The sequence below is a fragment of the Vipera ursinii genome (assembly GCF_947247035.1).
Source record: "Vipera ursinii genome assembly, chromosome: 6".
Classification (NCBI taxonomy): Eukaryota; Metazoa; Chordata; class Lepidosauria; order Squamata; family Viperidae; genus Vipera; species Vipera ursinii.
This window is the reverse complement of record NC_139515.1, coordinates 55147117-55174572: the sequence shown is the minus strand read 5'-3', so window position 1 is coordinate 55174572 and position 27456 is coordinate 55147117.

Sequence of the window (27456 nt, the reverse complement as noted above, 5' to 3'; positions counted from 1 at the left end):
CGAGTCGGAGTTATGATATAACTCAAGTCCATATTACATTATTTTTATAACCTTTCATTCTAACATGTAACTCTTAGAAATCTACAGTCTTAATGAAAGAGTGCCATAATGGTACACAGCATTGTGCAGTTTATTTAAATTAGTTACTGCAAAGCAAATAAAATAAACTGTGCAGTGCTTTGCATCATTTGAAAATCTATTTTACCTCCATGCTCAATTGCATATGGGAAAAGTAAATAATACTTTAATGAATAAAGACACAATGAGTTGTCAGAAATGGTTTTAGGTGGCATTCTTCTGTGTTCTCACTGGGCAATATAAACCAACCCAAAGGAAATAATACTTTTACTCTAGGTTTCCACACAAGGCCATGCATGTTTATAAAACATAAATGTGTTAAAAACCTCATTTTAAATATAAAATTAACCAACAAATGTCAGTAAACAGCTAGACTAACACAGAATTTGTTAAACAATGATGCATGATTTACTATATTTCTTTTATTTCCTTTAACATAGAATGTAATGCATAGCATTTTTTATTCAGAAAAGTACAATTAATAAAACTACTTTGATATAAACATAATCATGTTTTGATTATAGCCATTGAAATAAACAAAAGTTACCCAATTTATTTTCCACTCATTTTAGTAGTCCTACACCATGTTTTAATACAACCAAATATTACTGCTAAAAATCATGGCATATTAAAGGCTAAGCAAACATTTTTAGCCTTAAGCATTACAATTATTCACACACTGCAATTTTCGTTTTCTTTAAAAGGAATCGAAAATACATTAAATAATATTGTAGAAACCTAGCTTTGCTATAGCCATCAAAGCCAATCAGTGTTATTCTATCCATGTCAGTCCTGCCAGAAATATGTTGTAACATACAATATTAAAAAGACTGGAGGAGATTATTTTGTTAAAATAACACAACAGCTAAAATGTCATAGCCTATTAAGCCCAAGATTCCTTCCAAGACAACATATTGCAGCATGTTAAGCAATTGAGATATATAACAAATTTAAAGCTTGGGTTCAGAGCTTTGTTTCTATATCACAACCCTTTCTCCTTCTCTGTATATTCCGCAGGATAAGTAGCATAATTTTTTTTTGTAAAGGTTTTATTGGTTTTTTACAATAACAACCTTAGTGCCTAGTGTACAGCGTGTTGTCTTGGTTCATAAATTTTTAGAAAAGAATATACAATTAATAATAGTTAATGGACAATCAATAATAATTAATTTTGATATTTCCATAATTAGTATATCAATTAATAATATATTTCCTTGATCTTCTCTTCACCCAGTAGTATTCTCCTTCTACAACATTAAACAAATATAATTTCTAATATTTGATATTTTCCATATTTAAATGATTAAATAAAAACATTTTCTTCTATATTTATACCAACAATAGTAGCGTCCATATATAGCATTTTTTTTCTTATCAGCTTATGTTATTTTCGTGTCATCTTATTGATTCACCATATATCTTATTTTCATAAATCTTGTTTAAGCTCAGTTTCTCCATAATATTCAAACAATTTTTGTCAATCATATCTTTCCCAGTATTTAACATCTAAATATCCAAATTTTCAATTTAAATATATCATCCCAGTATTCTCATATTTCATATATTAGAGATTCTATACTACTTATCTATCATAACCTCTATCCATAACATCTTACTAGTCAATTTATATTTCACTTCTATTTGTAAAAATTAGTTAAATCACTATATATCCTTTTTTTCAGTTCTTATTAAGTCTAATTTACCCTCAATATTTCAATCATTCCTTAATCCTAAAACTTTTCAAACTTAATTTGTCTTTAAAATTCAAACTTTTTCTTCACTTACAACATCCTAATATTTTTATATTTTGTGTCTTATCAAAAATACTATATTACTTATATCTCTTATCCCACTTATTCCCTTTATGGCCAAAGTTATTTGTTTATTTGTATTTACTCATATAATATTCCATCTGGTAGGGCAAATCCAGTCTCTTCAGCCCGTTTCTAATCTTCTTCCTTTGCCAAATTGTTTTCCAAATTAATATTTTCAATTTTTCCAGTTCTTGTATTTTTGTTGTTAGGAGTAGAGGATACATAGTAGATAGGATGTATGCTTTTTGTCTCCCAAACAATGATTCTCCTGGCAGTATCCATTTTGTTAAGTCTTCTTTCTTCTCAGGTTTATTTTGACGCTCTAATGCATGAAGTATCTTTTCCATATTTATTGTTGTATCCAAGTGTTGTAAGTTTTTTCTTGTTTGTATTAAGTTATAATTCCTTTCATTTGTAACTTCACCAGTTAAGTCATTTTTTTCTAGTTCACATTCTGTTGTCTGGATTGTTTGTTCATTCTTTATCATCATTCTTTGGATGTTTTTGATTGTAGATTTAAGTTAAAAGTACATTCACTTATAGTATCTAAGTTATGTTTAATCTCCACATGTTTTAGGCCTATTGTAGTTTCTATCTATCGTAGCATTGCATAAATTTCATCTTGGAAGTATTTGTCTTGTCTTGAAGTGTTTCTAAAGGTCTTTGATCTTTCAGGCTAAATCTTTCAGGAGTAGATATTAAGTGTGGTTTTCTATCATTTTTGATGAATATGTCATATCCATGTTGTCTCCCCCTTTTGAGTAGTCCATCATAAATGCCACAGTCTCTGTAATTAGCCTTGTCAAGCTAACCAAAACTCAAAATCCACACAGTCCAATTTTGTATAGTTCTTGTTTTTATATATAATTTTTGTAATACACTGTAATTTTCAGTTGTCAAGGTTTCAGTAAAATCAATGTTTTATAACAATTCTTTCTTTCAGGAGTCAATTGTCAATTCAATATATTTAGCCACCTTAAATCCTTCCTGTAACTTCCCTTCTCAATTATTTGTCATAAATCAAAGTGCCTGCACTTTCTGCGTCGCATGAGAAAACCTCATCTTCCTTCCCTCCTCCTGACCACTTTCTACAGGGGGACAATTGAGAGCATCCTGTCATACAGCATCACAGACTGGTTTGGAAGCATCACTGCTTCAGACAGGAAGGAGGTGCAGAGAGTGGTGAGGATGACTGAAAAGATCATTAGCAGTTCCCTCCCTCCCATCCAGGACATAGCACAGAAGTGTTTGAACAGAGTACATAAGATTATCTGGGACACTACTCATCCTCTTCACAATCTGTTTTCCTTGTTTCCTTCTGGGTGGAGGCTTCGTGGTATCCGTAGCAGAATATCCAAATTCAGCCATAGTTTCATTCCATACTGGATTAACCTTGTGAACTCTCAGGCTTCCTCCTTCCATTATATATTCAAGATAGACATTTAATATTTTATTGTTATATATATGTAGGGGTGTGGGTCTGTACATATGTTGTATATAGTATGTTTTAGGTGTGTGTCATGTATGTGTTTCACTTTGAGAGCGGGCAACTACATTTCATTTTTGATGTGTGCCGTTGTGCCCACAGTAAAAAATGACAATAAAGATTATCTTATCTTATCTCTTATCTTATAGCCGGCCCAGCGTGCAATCTCTTCTCTGTTCATTAGCAACTATCTTCTTAAAGGTTATTAGAGTTCATGGGAACAGATTTTTTTCTTTGTTTCTGGGCATTGTCTTTAATGTGCTATATTCTCATTGTCCACTAGATGTCAGCAAATATTTATTTTCCAGCTCTTTCAGACAAAAAGTTTTTATTTTTTTATGTAGTTCAATCAAAATCCTTTAGAATATAAGCAGTTTGTTTTAATTTCTAAGTTTGATCAGATTGTAGTATTTTGAATTTAATTTCAATAAAGTTCTTTCCTCCTTAAAAGTTAATTTGCCGCTTCCGTCCATGGGGGAATGGGAATGTAGTCCCCTCCTCTCTTTTCAGAGGTTGTTTGCTTTGGGGATCTTTCCCAAAGACTAGTTGTAAAATAAGGGAGAGAAGTTCAAATACTTTGTTCATCGGTATTCTTGGTAGTGCTCTTGGACTTTAGCTGCAGTAGCTTGGCCTAGACACTGGCTAACCTTTCTCCTGTCAGGTTTGGAGGGCTTTCCCTGGATCAAATAAAGCTATTGCCATTACTTTGTGATCAACAGGGTGCCCCTCCTTCACGGTCATCTCTAGGGGGTGACTTTGGACCCATCTAGGGTCCCCCTGGTAGGGCGAAATTAGCCATGGGGAGCGGAGATCTGCTCTCGCACAGCCATGCGCTATGAGCGCAAACCGGAAATCCAGTAGCACAAATCTTTGAAGTAGAACAAATAAGGAAGAAAAGAAGGAAGATGAAAAATTGTTGTTCAATATGTATTTGGTCCCATTTGTATAACAAAACCAGATGATTTCCATAGCAGACCCAGATTAAAGTCCTAGTATTCCCTACAGCCCCACTTTTTTCCTTTACAGTGGTACCTCGGTACTCGTTAAATGGTTCTGGGAAGCATGACGAATTCTAAAAATGTCAAATACCAAAGAAACCATGTGACTAACATGTGACGTTTGTATCAGCTGGAAAGGGTAGCAAGTCACGAGGCATAACACGGACAAATTCTAGCTTGTGCATCAAATCTTCATGTCACAATGCATTAAGTACCAAATTCAATTAGTTTCACAGCAGTCGAGTACCAAGCTATACAGTACATGTTTTTGTAGACTCTTTGGTGAATATATACTCTGTGTGTGTGTGTGTGTTAGATACATTTGTATGATCCACTGATTTCTTTGGATAGAGGGTTATCAATGTTTTCTTAAAGATATTGTAGAAAACATATAGCATTATGACTTTTATTTATACAATTATTTATTATCTGCCCACTTCAGGCAAGGACTCAAGGCAGATTGCCATCAAACAAAAGCAATTAAAACCACCAAAAACCTAAACTAACAAATTTAAACAACTCTTGTCCATATGCTTTACTTAGGTGGAACAATACCCAGAGCTGGGCAAAGCTTTCCTTGGCCACAGCTACCACCTGCAACTCTGTCCTGGTCCAAATCGTGATTCTGATCTTTCAAGGAGAGTACAATCCCATTCAACAAAATTGGACTCAATCAGATTGGTCATCAACAACCAGCAATCTGAGCTTGTTTTATCTTGTAACTTTTATATCTTCCAGGCACTATGCTAAGACTTCTATAGTGCTCCCAGTCCAGTCTTGGGTTAGCATTATACAACCATTCATTATCAGGTACCAAACTGATGAATGATTTTCTTTGATGGCTTCACATAGATGTTAAACAGCATGAATGGAGGACTGAACCATGGAGGAACCTATATAGGAGTAATTATGGATGTATTCTTATCCAAGCACACCAACTGAACTGCCCATTTAGGAAGGAGAAGAATCAGGGAAGTACAATTCTTCCAAGCCCAACCCTTCAGGAAACCATGACATTGATGTTATTGAATACTTATGGGGAAGTCAGATAGGATGAATATGAATATGTGCATACTCCATTCAATTTTCAATGATCATACAATGGGGTAAACAATGTTATTCCATCCCATATCCAGCATAAAACCTGACTGCTATAAATCTATAAAATCTTTTCCCCCTATCATTCCCTAGAGGTGCATTCACACCAATTTTTCCAAAACCTTCAGAATTTCCAATCTTCAAATAGAAAGGTTGGATATAAGCTGACAACTGTGTGAATTAACAGGTTCAAGAGGTGACTTCTTCAAGAAGGGAAACATCATTAATCTTTCAAGATGGATGCTAATTCCATACAGACATCTCTCCATAGAACATTAACTATCTCCTGAATCCAGCCATACAAATGCTTTCCAGCCACATGGATTGGCCAGGTGGGGCATGAATCAAGCTTATAGTAGCTGAGTGCATGCTGCAAGCATATAAGAATCACAAGATGGGACCCTGATCATCTCACAAGACTCTAATTTAATGCAGCAGAGGGGATATATAGGATGATAAATTGATGCACATTGGATGTAGAAGAATGTCTATTTTCTAAAGAAAACAGTAACACCAAAATAAAATAAATCTGCTGACCTATACTGGTCATGCCAAACTTTCATCAATTTTGACACTTTGGAGGATTAATTATCTTTGATTTTGAGTACATACCCATTAATACTCTTAACCTCTATCCATTCATTTAGTGTCAGACTCTGACATAGCTACCTAAAGGAACACTTTTTGTTGTAGTAGTTTAGAGCACAAAAGTGAACATCTTTAAAGCAAAGCAATTGTCTCTGTCTGCAACATATGTTTTTATAACTGCATTTTTCATCCCATTTCTGTAAAGTAATGATAAACTGATGTGTCATTTTATAGTCCCCACATCTGTTTGAGAACATTCTAAAAATAATCAGTATATCAATACAAGTGACACAGCACAGTCTCGTTATTTTAGAAGGTGATGCAATGCTCTGTGAATCAGATAACATTAATTTGTAATCTGTGTTCTGAGAGTGGGAGAGAACAGAAAATTCAATGCATTCTAAATTATGATTATGCTGGAATGTATTTTAAACTGGGTTACAGAGCTAGAAAGTGGAAAAAATTCTGTTCTGAAATGACTTGAGAAATCATCTTAAATAGTAAACAAAATCTCTCTTGCCAATGAAATTATATCTATACATATACATAAAAGATACCCACATTTGTATTTGTATGCATCTGCAAATACTTACTCTGCCCAATGTAGAGTAATAGTTAAGGATTATTTGGATTAGGTTGGAGAGGTCCAGATTCAATGACATTTCCAGCCACAAAAGTCTCTAGGTGACTTCAGGTTAGTCTCCACTCCATATTACAGTTCAAACTATCTCATAAGTTTCTTGTTGTGGGCTGTTATCTGGGAATTTTGCCAGGCATAAATCCACTGATATATATTTTGGTCAAGCTATCTGTTGCTCCAAAATACTGTTGATTCAAGTCAGGGGATCTCTGGCTAAGTGAGAACAGCTCTACCATCCAATGCCTAAAAAAGGGAAGTATCATCTTCCAGCATCAGTGCCTGCAGAGGGGATCAAAACATTTGTACCAACATGTTCCAAACCCTGCCCCTGTTGTGTGTACACACACACATAAACACAAGATTTCACTAGTGCTGCTCTAATTACCATCTTGCCTGCTTTGACAACTCAACTGCAATGCTATTTTCTTCAAGGATGGGTTACAAACTATTAATAATTTACAATGGATTTAACTACATCTGATATGTAACAAATCAATTTTGAATAATTTTCATTTTTCTTGTCTAGTGGCAAGCTACTATTGCTATTATTTGGATTTTTTCATTTTCTTTTATTGAAAAAAAAGCTAATCATACATCAAATTGCCTATATTCTTTTAGGTTGAAGTAGAGATAAATCTTGTTTGCAGATGAAGTGCTTGATGTGGTCTGGTTGGGCATATAGAGAAATGAAGAGAGAAACTGTTTCTTAAAGAACTGCCTCTCCCCAGTTGTGACTTCCTGGACCACCAAAAACAAGAAAGCAAGGTATGTTGCAGGTCCCATTTATTAGAAAAGTACATCTAGCAGGATCAAGGGAAAGGCTTTCTCTATGATGTCTCCCTCCCTTTGGAATATCATTTTCCTGAAGATAAGTGACCCCCACCTTGATATCTTTCCAGAAGGCCCTGAAAATGTGGTTCGGTTAGCAGGCCTGGGGACTACAGTTTAATACGGAGCTGATTTGGTTTGATTGTATGGTTGCCACAGCCAGTGTGTGTAAAGTGAAGGGATTATGGGTTCTTCCATTGTAAAATTTTAATGCTGTAAGCCACCAGAGTTACCATGTGTGAGTTGGGATACCATATAAATTTGTTAAACAAACATGCCCTGTGACTTCGCTAATTTTAGGTGAAATACATTTTTCCTGGAAACTTCTAAAAATATTAGTTAAAGGAAGCGAAAGAATCAAGAATAAAGGAAGGAAAGGAATCAGGAATCTTTTTTTTAAAAAAAACAAGTTTTATTAATTTTCTAATTTTACATCCAAAATATTTATGAAGCAATGTGGTGATTGGATAATCAAAAGTCCAATAACAAAATCTTTTTGTACATAGGTCAGGATAGATCAACAAAAATTCCCTTTCTAATTCCCTTAATCATAATATCAAAATCAAATTAATACATTTCTGGTTGTGACAGAGTCAATTAGAACAATTATCAATACATTTTCACAGATACTTATCCATGTCCTTTTTTAAAAGTTTTATCTAATTTCAATACAGTGCTTCAAATTAGCCTATGGTATCTAAGAAACGTAATTTTCGGGTAACCCACATTTCCCCTATTTCATTATATAGTAGTTATTATATCTGAAATACATACATAGTTCATTTAAGTGCATTCTTGTTATAAACATATTCTATCATCTTTGTAATTATCAATAATTAACAAGGTATCTTTTGTTGTATCATTCCAAGTTCTATAATATAATTCAAAATTATGCTCTAGTAGATAATTTGCATTCCCTTAAAAATCTAGGTCCTAAATATAAAATCAGTTTATATCTTTTAACAGTTCTCCTTAGCCCATTAAAAGCAATTTTAAGCTTTTTTATTAGAAATCCCAACATTAAAAAAACCCCATTTTTAAAATCTAACTCTAGGTTTCTTTTTGTGCCAGGCAGGCTTCCATATCATTGCCTTTAACTTCTCAAATTTGTCTCCCTTTCTTTATACACATGTTGTTTGAATCCAGGGAGACCATCCAGTTGTCAATTTTTCAAAAGGAGTGACCCCTTTATAGTCATTAAATTGTCATTGTAATAAATCAGATCTCCATGTTTGGCATAGTATAGTTGTCATTAATTCAGTCTGGTCTTCTTCTTTCAGTCACATCTGGCTTAGGTAAGAGGTCATGTCCAGTGTTATAGTTTTTGTTTGGTTGGTTAGATTCTTAATGTACTGTATTTGAAGGCCTTTGGCATCCTCCATCTTAGTATTGCTTTCTTCAGCTCCTGTTGTTTGTTGAATTGTAGATTCAAGAGATCAAAGTTTGGGCATTAAGGCTCTCAGTAAATTGTACTTGTTGTTCTTTAAAGTCCCCTATTCTGTTGTTAATTTCCTCCTCTTCTGTTAGTTTTTGGATTGTCAGTTCATCGATTGAAGTCAGAGTCTCATTTAGTGGGTTTATGCTGTCAGATTTGTCTTTAAGTTTGGCTTTCATTTGTTCAGTCATTGCCAAAATTGTATCAAGTATAGGTTTATAGTCAAGAGGTGGAATATAATCCTCCATTTCATTTTTTATGTTTACAGATAGGTCTTTAGTGGAGGCTATTTTAATAAGAGTCAGTGAATGTCCACCTCCACTATTCCTAAAGGTTGTTTTCGGTGCCAGGTATTCCCAATTCTTATCTTTAGACAGTGCTTTTTTTCTTTAAAAAAGGTGCCGGAACTCAGAGGTGCTGTCACTGGGAGCGATGCCGGTGTCTTGCTATGATGTCGCTGCCTATCCTTTGCACCCCTGCCCCTGCAGCTCGGAGCCACATGCCACAGGGATTCCCCTCCCCACAGCCACCATGGGGATTCCCCTCCCCGCAGTTGCCATGCTCCAGCCCGTGCTGAACCCCCACCTGGAGCTGCTCCAAACCCCAACCCAGAGCTGTGTTCCTCATGGCAGTGGTCTCCGGCATCAAACAGCTGATGACCTCTGGACTGGCACTCTTTCTTTTCTTCCCAAAAATTGTGTTAATGTCCTATCTAAGCTCTGCTGATCAGCTTGTCCTGAATTGTTTTGCTGCAAAACGGAACAGTTTGCAAGTTGCAGTTGAGACAGCCCATCTCATTTTAGATATACCACATATAATTGAAGATTGTAATTAGTTGCATGTGCACGTTCACCAAGTGTGATGTATTTGTGCTGGCATTTCTAGGCCTCTTTCCAACCACATCCAGAAAAATTTGTAACAAACATTGGAATTCTCAATGTTTGGTATTTCCCAGCAATCTGTTACTGGAAGAAAAAAGCAATCCCTGCTGCGTTACAGATCCCAGAGAAGCATTTGCATGTATGCAGGTATCCTTAGTTATGGATGAGAAATATTGGTTGCAAAGTTGGCATTTCTGGATGTAATACAGATATTTTGGGCTTATTTTTGTTTCCTTGCATGTTTGATATTTTTAAAAACGCATATGCTACTGACTACGCTTATGCACATATGTAACATCTTTTGCTAGAATACATGACCACTGCTTGTCCAGAATGTGAAAAGTGAAAGATTGTGGCTAAACAAAATTTTAATGTACAGATAATACCACCAGAAATTATTTTAGCCTTTTTAATAAATGTTGTTATTGATGTTAAGCTCACCATGGAAAACATCATATATTGTTATGTATATACTAGGTTAATTATTTAAAGACTGAAGTGCAACATAACTAGATTCTAAATAATCTATTTTTCAAAACACACAACAGTCCAAACAGTAAAAGTAAAGTCCAAATTAAGAATATTTCATTCTTAAGAATTGTTTAATTTAAAGTGGTTTAGTTGTAATAGATGATTATAGATTCAAAATAGTTTTCCAGAGAATTTACAAAAGATACTATTTTTTCTAGCATCAGCTAAATTAGACATATCACATTGAGAAAAATGTTTCTCATTTCTTTCCTCTTACCTTTATTGATTTCATTGCAGAGATGTTAACATAGGAAATAGATTATTTTGTTATCTAATTTTACCTTCCAAAAGACAGAAGCAGATGAAAAATGTGAGGTTCTTTCCTGTTGGATTTTTTGAATTAGCTATTTTAGATTCTAAAAGTTTAGTTCCTAAAGAAGTAACTTTGTAAATAATTTTAATGTCCTCCTCTAGTGCAGGGTAGACAACCTTGGCTCTTTTATGACTCAAGGACTTCAACTCCCAGAATTCCTGAGCCAACATGGCTCAGCTTGGAAACCTCTCTCTTTCCTCTCAATGTGGATGGCTCAGGACTTTTGTGAGTTGAAGTCCACGAGTCATAAAAAAAAAGCCAAGATTACCTACTCCTAAAGTTAATAGAGAAAGCTTTTTTTTTAAAAAAAAAAAAAAAAGGTGCTGGAATGCCGTTCTGAGCGTTCTATGAGAAAAAAGCCCTGTCTTTAGAGATAAGTCAAAAATAAAGTCAAAAATAACAAAAAAAGCTTCTTTCAACATATAAGAAACAAGAAAAAAGTTAAGGAAATGATTGGTCCATTAGTGGGGGAAAGTGGCAAGAAGGTGACAATCAACAGGGAGAAAGCAGAACTATTTAACTCATTTTTTTGCATCTGACTTTACACAAAGGGAAAAAACAGTCCAACCTACCAAAACCAGTGCCATAAAAAACAGAATAGAAACGCAAGTTAAGATAGGCAAGAAAATGGTAAGTGAGCACCTGTCCAGCCTAGACGAGTTCAAATCACCAGGACCAGATGGATTACACCCCAAAGTTCTCAAGGAACTGGCAAACGTGATCTCAGAACCACTGAACTATATTTTTCAAAGATCCTGGAGCACTGGGGAACTAACCGAGGACTGGAAGAGAGCTGATGTAGTTCCAAACTTCAAAAAAGGGAAAAAAAATAGATCCAGGAAACTACAAACCTATCAGCCTGACCTCAATACCTGGGAAGATTCTGGAAAAGATAATCAAACAACAAATCAGCAAACACCTTGATGCGAACAAAGTTATCACTCAAAGCCAACATGGGTTTGTCAAAAACAGATCATGTCAGACAAACCTTATTGCATTCTTTGACCAAGTGACAAGACTAGTGGACCAGAGGAATGCTGTAGATATAATTTACTTGGACTTCAGTAAGGCATTTGATAAAGTAGATCACAACCTACTACTTGATAAGATAGAAAAATGTGGGTTAGATAGCATCACCACCAGATGGATTTGTAGCTGGCTGACAGGCCATACTCAGCGTGTGGTCCTCAATGGAACTGCATCTACATGGAAGGAAGTGTGTAGTGGGGTGCCCCAGGGCTCTGTTCTGGGCCCAGTGCTCTTCAACATCTTCATCAATGATTTGGATGAGGGGATAGATGGGGAACTCATCAAATTTGCAGATGACACCAAGCTGCCAGGAATAGCCAATACTCCAGAAGATAGGCTTAAGATACAGGAGGATCTGGACAGATTCGAACACTGGGCACTATCTAACAAAATGAAATTCAATTGTGAAAAAGTAAGGTTCTACATTTAGGCAGGAAAAATCAAATGCACAGGTATAGTATAGGTGGTACCTTGCTCGATAGTAGTAACTGTGAGAGAGATTTTGGAGTCCTAGTGGACAATCACTTAAATATGAGCCAGCAGTGTGCTGCAGCTGCCAAAAAAGCCAACACAGTACGATGATGATGATGATGATGATGATGATGATGATGATGATGATGACAAGGACACATCTGTTACAGCCAGATCTCACAATAAAAAAGGTTTACTTGCTACACCAGGTTTCACCACAAGATGTCCTCAATAGCACATAGAATCTTTTCCAGACTAATATGAGGCTTTTATCCAATTACTCCATTTTTTAGCAATAAATAGGGTAGAAGGTCCCCACAGAGATAAGAACATTTTAGTAGCCCAAAAATTCCAGAGGTACAAATAGGGTTGTTTAATTATTTAGCTGAGTCATTTGGTTTCTTTTAAGGCTTTAAGGCTTTAGTTCCCCAAGTAAGCAGTTGCCGGTCTTTCAAGAGAAGGGGAGAAGATTTTCAGAAGAGTCTCACAGGGAAGTAATTAGGGAAGTAAGAAAGGTAAATCCTCCAGATTGCTTCATTGTGCTTGATGGTGATTTTGGCTTTTGTCAGGGAGCGGCTTAGTGATTGGCCATGTTGATGGCCGATCTCTTCTTCTTCGGGCCAGATGAGCTGCTCTGGATCAAACAGAGGGCTGCCACCCTTCTGCAATCACAAGGAGGGCCTCTTCACGGTGGTTGCCCCTCCAGGGCAACTTTTGACCCTTTTCAGGGTTCTCCAAGGAAGATAGATTGGATGGTGGAGAGAGGCTTCTTCCCGCACGTCTGCTGGCACCACGCATGCAGACCAAAACCCAGGAATCAGGAATCTTAATCCTCCAACAATGCCCCTAAAATGGTAGCTAAACTGAAAATTGTACATGGTACAAAGAGTTCTAGAATGTTTGCATTGAAAGATCTGCACTAGTTACTCTTTGTTTACTAGATACAATTTAAGAGTTTGGTAGTAATGTTTAAGATCTCATTGGTTTTCACAGGAATGTCTGAAAGATCATTCTTCCCATTATCAGTCTGTCTGGTTATTAAGATCTGCAGGAGAAGCTATTCTGAAGATTCTGCTGTTGTCATTAATCCAGCAAATGGGAAACAACCTGTTTCTGTGACATTCTAAAGCACAGGTGTCAAACTCGCCACGTCACATGCATTGCCGGCAGTGGGGTGGGTGTGGCTTTGGTATGATGGAACTGGCCCACGGGCCAGCAGTTTGACATCCCTGTTCTAAAGCTCTGAAATTCACCACCAAAAGCTATGAAACATACTGTCCATTTGGCTTCCCTTCTCTGAGCATTTACAAAATCCATAGATTTTCTCTTTTTTTCAACAGGCTGCTAATAACTACATGATGTAGCATTATTATTTTAGATTGTGTTTTTAAATTTTGTTAGTCACCTTGGATAGTCATTACAAAAAAAAAATCCCGAATATGTATCTTTTGTTGGTACATATTGTTTCTGAAAAATAAATCAGTTGTCTGAATTAATTCTTGAGAGTTTGGTGTTATATGAACTTTCGCAGACATCCCTGTAATAAGTCAGAGTTCAGAAACATTTTGGTGCTGAAGGGCTCTTCTTAATTTGGAGAATGCATGAAATTTACTGTGGGCAGGCAATTATACAAACTGGCGTTTTGCTTCTTGCTCAAGGGATGTTTGGAAGTCTCTTTGTTTTCAAATTGTGCTTAAGCCTATTGTAAAACTTTCAATACAAAAGCAATAGTGATCAGATGAAGGTTCTGGAGACATAAACAAGTCATCCATCTCTGTTATAAAACCAAGCAACATAATTGCTTATTGAACTATTTTCAGCAATGGAGAAGACCAAAGAAACAATTTAACTTAATGTATTGTGCATCAGCTGAAATACAACTTCAGATATCTGTCTGAAGTTAGATACATGTAGTCCATAAAACATTAGGTCCCAAAAGTATTCAAAGCTTTAAAGACTGTTTTTATGAATTTATTATGAGCCTTGCTACCAATCTCATTTATATTAAAAGCTATTTCAGGACTGCTCCCATAACATGAATCAGCATATTTTTCTCACACAGGACAGCTTTTATTCAGAAGAAAATCATTTCTGATGTTTTGTGTTTATTTGATTGAGCAGTGGTTAGAATGCAGTATTGCAGGCTAACTCTGCCCACTGCTAGGAGTTCAATCCTCACCAGCTTGATGTTGATTTAGCCTTCCATCCTTCCAAGGTTGGTAAAATGAGGAGCCAGATTGTTGGTGGCAACATGCTGACATTGTGCAACACTCAGAGAATGTGGTAAAGCACTGTGAAGCAGTATATAAGTCTAAGTTCTATTGCTATTGCTATTTCTACTATCTATCAAAAAGAAATTTTGTGTATATAGTTTAGATTGCCATTCAAAAATGAAAACTTAATCACTGCAGAAAACTTTATTTTTATTAGAAAAGATAACACAACAAACTTAGATTGATACAGAGTTTTATTATACCCCAGCCCTTACTCATGGGCACAGCATCCTAACATGTGATCGTATAGAAAGACAAGCCAACTGAGTTTATATTGGCTATATTTTTACACAGGTCTCATGTCTTTGTTATACTGCATCATTCTACATGTAATAACATTGTGTATTAATGAAAACAGTAACTGCTACTCTAGAAATTAAGCAGGAAGCAAAGGAACATTTTCTGGGTATACAAATACAGTACTATTTTCCAAGTAGCATCATGCAGTAGATCACTTATAGTTTTCGCTATGTGCCTTAATGCCACCAGAGGGAACTGTTAAGACTTAACTGCTAGTCAGTGAAAAAGGATTGGCATTTTAAAAATAAGGTATAAAAAGAGCAAGTAGAGCTAGGAAATTCTTTGCACAGGCTCAACTTGCACATCAATTGCACCCATTTTTTTATTACAATGTCTTACTCACTATAATTCTTGTCTTAATCAACCCCCTGTTATATTACTGTCATTTGCTCTACATGAGGCTGCCCTAGAAGAGCATTCAGAAGTGATAACTGGTCCAGAATGCAATGGTGTGGGCTGTTTTGCATGTTCCATTATACATCCATGTAATACCTCTGTTCTATAAGCTGCACTGGCACCTTTTCCCAGATTTGCTCTGGGCTATGCTCACATTCACTCATGACTTAATCATCTCTAAAATGGACTATTGCAAGGGGCTGCCCTTGAAGAGCATCTGGAAGCTACAACTGATGGAGAATACAGTAGCACAGGCACTGTGCACCTCAATCTGCTCCACTATTCTGCATTGGTTACCACTATTCTTTAGGTTGAGTTCAAGGGACAGCTTAAAATGGGACCAAATTCTTCCAGTTTGCCGATACAGCCACCAAGGATGCTTGGAAGATGAGCTTTGTCTTCCTTGTCCAGTTTCGCATCGCTGGGGGACCCTGAAAAGGGTTGAAAGTCATCCTATAGGGGTGACCAGCAAGGAGGGACCTTTGCTGGATTCTGGGAGAGTGGTATCTAGAGCTGGTGCAACCTTTCAAACTGGCGGATGAAAGACCGGCCATAGTAATATGGCTCGCCACTAGGTTGCAGACAGCCGAACTCACACTTACCACCAGGCAACTTTAAAGCAGCGCAGAAGAGACTGGGTGAGATCTACCTCTTTTAATCCTAATTACCTTTTGTACCTGCATAAACTGCTAAAGTATTTTCTCCCCTGTGGAGAGGGAAGGGAGAGTTTAGCCCTCACTCTAAAAACAGCAGTGACTGACTACCCAGGGGAGTTTAAAACATTGAAAAAATTAACTGGATCCCAACTGGAATTTTATTTCCTAAAATTTGTGGATTAAAAGATTCTTTATTTTCTACTCTATACTTCCTATTTTTACTGAAAATCTGGGTTTTTCCTTATAAAATAGAAACAAAACTGAAAAGATTAAAATAACTTTAGGATTCAAAGGAAATCTTCAAGTGGCAGGAGCGACATATTGTGGCTAAACTTGATACTTCAATTTGTTATTGTTTAAAAGAGACTTGGCTGACAGCTCAGAAAATAGATAAGATATATGTAACCTTGAAACATCAGCTATGCTCCTTACCCAGTAGGAAAAAACTTTCTTTTTGAATTCCCTGATTGTAAAGCTTCTAGCCTAACACACTATCATGGAAGAAGATTAGGAACAGATCTTTCCTATGGAGGAGGATCAGGAACAAATCCTTTTTATGTTGAAAGCAATTCTTCAAACCCTCTTTATAGCTGGTGATGAAATAAGAGGCTATAGAAAAAAACAAGAAGGCAGCCTGGACTTGCAAACTTAAACTCTAATTACAACTAAAGAACCACCTATACAGAATACAATAGAAAAAGCAGAACATAAATATTATGACAGAAGATTTAACTGCTCGACAAACACAGATAATGGAAAATCCAGGAAAAGAAACTGACAATATGGAATAAGGAAAAGACTTTCTATATAAATCAGAAGGAACCTGTGGATAAAAAAGAAAAACAGACGGAAGAGAAGATAGACAGTTCAGGACAACTATGTTGAGATGGAAAAATAAGAGACGACCTGCTAGATATGCTAGCCCTTTCAAATAAATGGCAACCAGATGTTTTTTTTCTACATCAAATAATTGATATAACAATACAAGGAGATTTGTTTGACGATTCAAAAGCATGGACATGGAAGACGATTTGGCAAAGAAAGAAAGCTAGAATAAGACTGAAGAATGAGAATTAAAATAGAATATACCTAAATAGATAAGATGTGTACTTTGAATGTAAGTTATTATGAATTGAGATAAAGAAAATTTTCATTTAAAATTTAGAAGTATAAATATTAATAGTTAAATTTGAATATTGATTTGCTCATAAAGGTCATGTAAAGGTGATTAAGCTAAAGATTATTGATGGATGTAATAAATATGTCTTTATCTAGCAGTAAGAATAAAAAATAATTAACAAATACAAGATAGTAGATACAAAGAGGAAGAGAAAATATTAAATGTTGAAATAAAAAAGTTGGTTACTAAATTTAAGATATTTGTAAATTATTAGAAAATAAGAATTTCATATTGTATTATCAACTTGTTAATGTAGATGATGAGATTGTAAATAGATAAGACATGTACCCTAAACACCAGCCTTTGTGAGGAATTGTGATAAAGGGAATTGGGGTCATTTAAAATTTGGAAATGATAAATGTCAAACATTAAATTTAAATATTAATGGAATTAATATTGGGAAAAAGTTACTAGGTTATTGATTGTCTAATAGATTGAGTCTTAAAACAATTAAGATACATATTAATTAAAAACTATTGATAAATGTAAGAAAGTTGTTTTTATTTGATTGTTAGAATAAAAATTGTGTTGATTTAAATAAGAGACAGTACATATTAAGGGGAAAAGAGAGGAAATATTTACTGTATTAGTTTGAGATTTGTACTAATGATATTTCTATGTAATTGAATTATTGTTACCCAGCCACCACATTGCTTTTCAAATATGTAATTGTAATATTAGAAAACCAATAAAATGTTTCAAAAAAATGGGACTAAGTTATTTGAGGGATCACCTCTCCCTCATTATATCTACCCATCCTATTAAGTCCAGTAGAAGCTCCACTTGTCTGTTATGGAATATCATCCAGCAAGCCCAGGAAGAGAATCTGTAGTGCCCACTCTTTGGAACATCAACTCAGTCAGAAATTAGATTGGCCCCAAACCTATTTTTATTTCATAAGCTTTAAAGATGTCATTCTACCACCAGGTGTGGGGATACAGGTATGTGGTAGAGGCTCCAGAGTGGTTATATTGATTATTGATGATGGTTTTTTTTATACTTCAGCTATCGATCATTGAATTATATAGTTTTAATATTGCTTTACATTCTTTTATATAGTTTTGAATTATTGTAAACCACTCAGAGTCATGTATTTGAGACAAGCATTCATATAAATTGAAATATTAAATAAATCTACTGTATGCCCACCTGCACATCACAGAATACCCTCCTCCTGTGCAAAACATGTATTGGTAGGACTTCCGGGGCTTTCCTAGTGTAGGTAATAGCCATACTGGCTGGGGAATTAAGGAAGCTGAAGTCTACCACAATTGGAGGGGGACAGTTTAGAAAGCCTAAAGTTGTGCTGGACCAGTATACATTCAGCTGCTCCATTTATATCTAGTTTAGGAATTACGAACTGTGTTAGTGTATTCAGCATTTATAGGGTTAATACTAGAAGCATTGTATGTAAGAACATGTAGCATTTACAGGGTTAAATGTTATTTCCTCAAGAGATGTCTTATGGGAATTTGACTGTTTAGTGAATACCATGCTTACCTAGTTAAGTGGGTGGAGTTTAAAGTTTTATAGCAGGACTTTGTACTATCTTTGTACTATCTCTCTGGAATGAACCCTGGCGTGGCTGGGGATATCTCGCTCCACCTTCAACATGTAACTTTGCACAGGATGGAAAGATCATCATTTTTTTTTACTTAATGAGATGGGTTTCAAATTTCAACCTTGCATTCCGTATGGACCAGTGCTGTAACCGTGAGTTATTGACATTGGAAGCATGTGATTAAAGTTATTTGAAAATACCTATTTCATTTGAGTTTATGCTGGCTGTTTCAAGAGGGATCAGCATTCACATCTTTATTTGAAACAGAACAAAAGTAATATATGAAAAGCTTTCCAGTAGCACAACCAAAGCTTTTATTGATTTTTTTTTAAAATACAATTCAAAAGTACTTATTCAACAAATGTGTTGTCTGAGTATATCATTCACTAATACAAATTGAATTCCTAATCCCTTATTCTTTTCTCCATCCATTGATAAAATAAGTCCCAAATTTGAAAGTATTCTGTTTCTTCTTTTTCTTTCAACCTCAGAGTAAGTCTGTCCATTACTGCACAATCTAGTATTTTTTTTAATTATTTCTTCCTGTGGTGATATTTCTTCATTTTCCCAATATTGTGCGAATATGATTCTTTGCTGCTGTTATCACATGTAAAATCAAGTATATTCTTTGTTTGTCAAGCTTTTCTGGTGTTATACCTAATTTTAAAAGTTCAGGTTTAAAATCTACATGTTTTCCCAACATCTTTTCTAGCCAAGTATGTATTTTTGTCCAATATCTCTTTGCTTTAACATACGTCCACCATACAAGATAAAATGTACCTGACTTGTGATTATATTTCCAATATCTGACATATTTTAAACATTTTTGCTAGTCTTGCTGGTGGCAAGTGCCATTTATAAAACATTTTATATAAGTTTTCTTTGTAAGAGGTTGGCATTGTCAATTTATAATTTCTTTCCCACAGGTTTTGCCATTTCTCTAAATCTATATTGTATCCAAAATTCTTTGCCCACATTATCATTGTTTCTTTTACTTGTTCATTTTCCATTTTCATGTTCAATAAAGCTATACATTTTCTTAATTACTTTCTCATCAGAGGTTAATAATATCTGATCAAACAAGGTCTATTCTGTTGTGTAGCCGGTTCTTTGCAGGCAATAAGCGAGACAGAAGGTTCCAAACAGAAACATGCTTTATTGGAGTCAAGCAGAACAGAACTGAAACAGAGGTGGCTGCGCAGCTACTTACACGGTTGGCCACTAGGCAGCAGTCAATAGGTTTAAAGGAACCCATTCCTACCCCAAATCTAACAGTGATATTCCTGGAGACAACAAGTCTGGCTTGGTCCATAGCTGTTACACAGACACACCACTGAGTAACCGTTACACAGCATTTAAACAGACACTTGAATCAATACAAGCAAAAAACCCCAATACATTACATATTCCTTATAAAACCCTTATAGCTTAATATCTTTGTCATATCTCACTGGTATTTGTAAATATGCCCACCATGATAAATCAATACCCTGATTTTCCATCTCTTGTTTAGATTTTAAGTTCCCTTCAGAGTTTAGAATATCTTTATATATCCATATTTTCTCAAGACTGACGAAATTTGGATGTACAAATGCTTTCATTGTTGAGAGCCATCCTGGAATGTTCAAGTATATTTTAATTTTATTTTTCCCCATGTTAGTAATAATGCATTTCTAATATAATGGTTTTGAAAATATCTATGAATTTTATTTTTCCCATAGCAAAAAAAAGTTTGCCAACTGAGTTGTAAGTCATGTCTCTCCAAATACAACAACATTACACACATCTTTCAATGGTACACTTAATGTATCTTGTAGACATTTGTACAACTCTGCCAGGAGCCCATCTGGTCCCAGTGTTATTTTTTTGTTTTTTGTTTTTGTCTTTTTTTTTGTCTTCTTATAGCCTTTGTCAGTCCCATCACTGTTATTTTCTCATTTAACATAGTTTTAAAGTTTTCTGAAATTTTTGGTAAATTATTTTTTTCCATATATTGAATTGTTTTCTCCATGAAATTTCTTCTATATCATATGGTTTATCACAATATTCTTTAATTATATTTTTATTACTTGATTTTTAAATTGTATACAGCCCTAAGTTATTTATCCATTTTTTCTCCTTCTGTTTTTTAAGTTTGTAAGCTAACCATCTTCCTGGTTTATTTGCATTTTCAAAAAAGTTTTGTTTTTCTCTTTTAATTTGCTGTGCCACCATTTGATTCCCATCAACAAAACGATTGCCAAAAATGAATAAAGAATTCAGAAAATGGAAAATAAATCAGAAAAAAATAATAAAAAATGGAAGAAAATGAAAGGCTAGAACAAGCAAATCAAAGCTTAGAAGGAGCAGTTGCAGCCTTGGAAATGGAGAAAGCTGTACACTATTTAAGATTCCTAAACATATTTGAAGATAAAGAGGAAGATATAGCAGAAGTGTTTATCAATCTACTGGCAGAGGCTATAAAAACAGATAGAGCAGAGATACAGATGGAAGTGGATGAAATATTTTGAATGAATTCAAGCTATGCGAGGAAACACAAATTGCCTAGAGAAGTTCATGTAAGATTTCTAAAGAAAACGATAAGAGATGAGATACTGAGAAGAGTTAGGGATGACCCATTACAATAAAAAATAAAGAAATTGTGGTGTTGAAGCAGATTCCTAAGAGAATAAGGGACACCGAAAAACAATGTCACATTTTGTCTACAAAGCTAATTGCAAAAGGTGTAAACTTCAGATGGTTAATGCCAGAAGGGCTCTTAATCAACTGGAGCAATACAAGATATTGATTGGATTCAGTTTGGAAGGCAGAAGATTTCAATAAAAGGAACAGAGCATTCCTGGATGACAGAGTACAACATCAACAAGAGGATAGAAAAGGCCAAAAACAGACAAAAGAAGCAGCAGAAGAAACAATTACATAAATAGAAGAGATAGAGAAGCCAGATCAAGAGGGTAAGGGAATGACAAGAGTACAGAGGACTATGAGATTGACAAGACGTAAATATAAGTAAATAAAATGGAGAAGGAAAACTGATTTTTTTCAGCAAATATAACGGACTGAATTCCCCATCAAAAAGGAATAGAATCTTTAAAAAATTGCAGAAATTAAATATTGATATAATTTGTCTGCAAGAGACACATATAAAAAAAACAATATTATAAACTTTTGGAATGCCCCAAAATTGGGAAACTCTATTATGCATCAGCACACCAAAAAAGAGTAGCTGTATATTTTAAAGAGACAATAGATTGTAAAATGATTTATTCAGATGAAGAAGGAAGAATTGTGATGGTAGAAATATTTTTACATAAGAAACAGATACTTTTGGTAGTAATATATGCACCAAACAATAAACAAGAATTCTACCAAAATCTTCATAGAAAAATAGCAGAAATGGCATTCTAGAAGTTTCATTTACATCTGTAATATATCTTATTATGAATTATTTCATTTTTTACTCATTCCAAATAATTAGCAGTAAATCAGATGAAAGTGAAAAGCATTAGCAATGCAACTTTGAATATTTCTTTGAAGATAAGACAAACTCCAGGTAATTTTACCACCAGTCCCCTCATTTACAACCTTTGCATGTCTATAAAGCAAAGGAGAGCTGAAGCAAAACCATAAGCACAATCACAATTTCATTTATCAACTGCTTTGCTTAATGACCAAGTTGCCAGTTGTAGTTGCTAATGAGGACTACCTGTACAGTGTAGCGGTGTTTTTATTTGCTGCTGTGAAAATTAAGCCTATGACTTGCAGTATGCTGAGTAATGAGCATCATCGTCATCATGAAATTTGAAACATTTCAAAGTATCCCAAGGAGTATAAGACTATGGTGGCAAACCTATGGCATGCATGCCACAGGTGGCACGCAGAGCCCTCTCTGTGGGCACATGCATCGTCACCCCAGTCCTAGGCCTTCAGTTGGTTTTTATAAAACCTTTTCACTTTAGGCCTCCACCGCCCTGTGGGAAAAAAAGGTTCAATCAATCAATCAATTTCAACTTCTTGCAGGAAAAAAAGATGTCGCAAAGTAAGAATTGATTGATTGAACTTTTTAGTCCCACCCAGTCTGCCATTACCACCACAGTCACACGCACCCAATGGGCCACGCCCACCCGGCACCCAATGATACATAAGTGGGTTTTGGGTTGCAGTTTGGGCACTCGGTCTCTAAAAGGTTCGCCATCACTGGTATAAGAAGTACTGCCTTGTATTTTATTTAGCTGTTCACTTTGTAAAGGCATTGCATTTAGAAAACCAGCATCACACAAACTTTGCTAATTTGTTGAATTAAAATGTATACATGGTAAACAGAAGCAGGTGCAAAAGCTGAATTAGCAGAGCATTTGAAAAATCTGTTTACTTCTAAGAATTGTTAAAAGATTCTCCATTTGCTTTTTAACAATATGTTAATTAAAACCATTCTCTTTAAATGGTTTTTCACTTTCCCAAAATCTCTAGCTAGATATTCTTTCAGATTACCGAAGGAAAGCTAAAATGCAAAAGATGTATTAAACAAAATATACTATTTGTAGTTAGAAGGGAAAACTATATGTAATGGTCATGTTTCCTTTCATTTTACAATTCTGTTCCTGAAACAAAATAGCTAGAAATGAAATGGTATACCATTAATTATCATTATCATCAATTATCCTTTCAGTTTCTTTAGGTATTTCATTTAAATACTGCTTAAATGGAGATGGAAGAGAGAGGATGTAGGGCAAACTTGAATGGACATCTTATGAGCATGGACATTAGTATCTAGGTGAGAGAAAGAACTGACCACATGACTGGCAACTTAAACTATTACTGTTGCAGACAGATACTCAAATAATATTACTAGTGTATATGCTAGTCATATCACGTGCATTATACTGTTTAATTAGTTAGTTTATATTTCATTTCTCAGCCTCTTCTTCTAGGAACCAATAAGCTGAAATCAATCCAGAGAATCAGTGCTTTTTCATTAAACTGCTTTCTCTACATCTACGTGGGTTAATTAGCAGCTGTTCCATCCTTTATGTAAGAGCATCCATACATATCAACCTTATGCTATCATGGGTCTCCTTGATTTTTGAATGGGAATTGGGCTTGACTTTAGTGTTCCACTATGAGCACTATTGTGTTTTCTTTGTACTACCCAAATACTTGTGTTGTTTACATTCAGTTTTGAACAGATAGTAATGAAATCACACTTCTGCTATTTTCCTTTGCATTAGGTATTCTTGCTGTGGCAGCTGTAGTGGCTTTTCTGGTGTATTCATCTTTGTCAAGGTATTCTAATTTTGAAACATAAGATGGAACACTTGGTTAAAGAGCTGAAGGAAGTTTGAACATCAATCACACATGATGAACAGGAAGGGTGTCATAATCCTAGCAAGAAAAAAAGAAATTGCCTTAACAGAAACCTGTGAGTTTTTCATGCTCATGGACCTATTGAATATTTCTTTGAAAAGTACTACATTTCTGGAACTTCACTCATTAAGAGCATCAAACAAATTCTTTTTTCAAAGTCATTTCAACAAGGCCACTTTTTAGCAAGTGAGCAAATAAATTATTTATCGGGGATTTGTTTCCTGACATCCACTTCTGGATTTCCAAATTATATATTTCCTCTGATAGCTTGAAAGTCACCTTGACATTCGAAACTTCAAAATAGCCACAAATCAATTAACTCTGAACTAGAAATGGATGAACTGAATTCTCAAAACTAAAAGAACTAATATAATGTCCCCCATTAATGGAAACTCAGTCAAAAGAAAGGGGACTTGACACCTAGCAATGCAGTTCGTAACAATGATCAGCAAGTTTCTTAGGGGATGAGACATTAATATTACATTTCAAAACAGAAAATATCACAAGATTGCCAAATCTCACCATAAACTAAGCATATTGACCCTGGAATGCATCACACCAAAACTGTCAATGCTGCAATGTTTTTGCACTGACAATATATGAGACAGCCTTTTGTTTAAACTACTTCACTTTGAATCTTGAAGAGAGGGAAACTTCAAACTTCCAACGGCTATATTGAGAAGATAAGATTAGCCCGGAAGAAGGGGAAGTGTAACTTCATATGTAAAACTAATTGGTGAACGGGATTTATGACATGTAATTAGGGGAGGGAGATTGTGCAGGATATGATGAATCAAGGGGAGGAGAGGTCAGATTCTGGCATCCCTCCATGAGTGCCGATGTTTTGTTTCATTACTAAGACTTTTTAGATAAATAATATGCCTGCAATTTGTTTGAATTGTCTCATTTATCGGAATCATAACAAAAACACTGAAAGCTCACATTTGATGATTTCATGAATTTGGGTCATTTTTTTATTATTTAAGAAAGCAATTTCTGTAAGAGAGGCACCCATAGGCATTATGTTGCCATCCAATATAGGATCAGTCCAAATGGGCAGTTGGAGGTGTTCCCATTAATGGAAGGAGAAATTAATTGATACAATGTAGCAATTGGAGCAAGACTGAAGAAATCTAGATATATATCCCCACTTAGCTATAAAGTTCACCACATGGCACACTGGGCCACCCATCAGCCTTAACCTACCCCATACATGTTGTATTGTTTTCCTGACATAGAAGGTGAATGCCAATGTAATAAATATAAATAAACTATGGAGGACATTACTTTGACATGAAAGAACAGATAAAAGCAAAAGAAACAGAACTATATCCTGAATTAAAAAAGATGTATCACAGTGCAGAAGAAATTATCAATTAATAACATGTCTAAAGAGGTAAAGATTTTCCCTAACTTTTGGATTCTGAAAAGGCCCACACAGTTTCATTGAAGTAAGAGTTTGAAGATACTTTGGAGTTCAACTAGTCTGACTTCCTCCTCAGGGTAGGAATCTACTATTTTAACACCCAAATGATGGCCATCATGAAAGAGTCCATCACTTCCAGAGACAATCTGATCCAGCATTAAACATTCTTACATTTAGGAAATCAAGTCCAACTAAAATCTACTTCTTTTCAGGCTTAAATCACTGTTTCTTGTCTTGCCCTTTGGCAAAATTCTGAACAATTCTGCCCCAACTTCTACATAATAGACTTTCAGATATTTGAAACCCTCTATCGTGTGTCCCAGTAATCTGGTCTTCAAGTTAATGTATCTAATGCCAGCCTTATACATTTTTCCTTCTAATAGCCCTTATCATCTTGGATCTCTTTTAAGTACACTTCAGTTTATCAATGTGCTTCAAAAACTGTGTTGTCCAGAAATGGACACAATATTCAAAGTGCATTCAAACCAATAGAGAAGGCAATAATGACTTCTGATGCTCTTGGCTCTATACTTCTGTTGATGCAGCAAAAGACTGCATTTTTAAAGTATTTTTTGTGGCTCCATCACATCATTGGCTCCTGTTCAGCTTGTGAGCCAACAAGATTCCCAGATCCTTTTTACATGTTTGACTGTCCTGAATGATTCCTCAACTGGGTGGGTTTGTGACTGTAATTAAAAAAAACCTGTATTTTGCACACCGAGCCAGTTTGACGTAGTGGTTAAAGTAGCAGGCTAGAAAGCAAAAGACTGAGTTCTAGTCCTGCCTTAGACATGAAGCTATCTGGGTATATTGGGCCAATAACTACCTCTCAGCCCTAGGAGGTGGGCAATTGCAAACCAGTTCTGAAGTCTTGCCAAGAAAATCACAAGGACCTGTCCAGGCAGTTGCCAGGAGTCAACTTACTCAAAAGAATACATAGACAGAGACTTTTTATGCATATACTTTTGTTTTGTACCAAAACACAGAACTCTGAAAAACCCAAAGGACAGTAGGAACTACTCTCATCATCCTGGTAACAAGCCCACTCCTTTTCCTTCCTTTTTCTATAAACACAACCCCCCTCCATCCCCCTTTGTTGCTTGAAATTTTTCTTGCCAGCTTGTTTCTTTAGACTTTCTAATATTCTTTCTAATATTCTTTCTAATATTCTTTCTAATATTCTTTCTAATATTCTTTTGGCAGCTATTTGCTACTTGTTGGAATATCATCTTTATGATTACACCTATTTTCCATGTCATGTACATCTCCAGGTTTTTTCTTAATTGAAAGCCCTCTATACATCACCAATAGTTTGTTATGCTGCTGTCAAGTGCCTAGAAAATCAGGAGATTCAGGCAATTCAAATGAGTATAAAAGATTTATGGCAAGGTTAAGCTCGCTACAAAAATCTTAGCTACTAACAGTTAAGGAATCAGGAATTAAGAAGGCATTCAAGGGGGGCTGAACTTAGATCTCTTGCGGATGCACAGGGACTCTTGACTTATTACCAGGTTGACCCCTCCCTCAGGCTCAGCCTGGTCATCTCCTACATCTGCACCCTTTCCGCTTTTTTAAGTCACTGGAATCATTGGCAATTGTACTTTTTAAAATGTTTTTTAAAGAAAATCCCAACCCTCCTGTAGTATCTGGCTTAGTCAGTGACCGTTACACAGACACACAATTGAGCACCCTTAAGCAGCATTCAAACAGACACGTGAATCAGTTCAAGTAAAAATCCCAATACATTACACCTCCTATGCTATATTTGATCTGATTTTGTTTTCCATAAGACCCTAACAAGCATATCTCTACATTCATTGATATTGGCTATTCAGAAATCTAGTATGCATATACAGAAAACTGTCAGTAAATCTTGATACAATCATATGATTACAATAAGATTTGGTGTAAACATAATGTACCAAAAAGCAATGGAAATATGTCTCTTGGTAATACAGAACTAGAAAGTAAAAACACATAAAATGAAGAGCTAAATTCAGTCACAAGACTTTATGTTTGCGTGCTTCTAATTTAGAATTAGTTAGAACAATTAATAGGACTCAGGGTGTTGTTAGTTGAGCAGTCATGTCCGAGCCATCGCGATCCCATG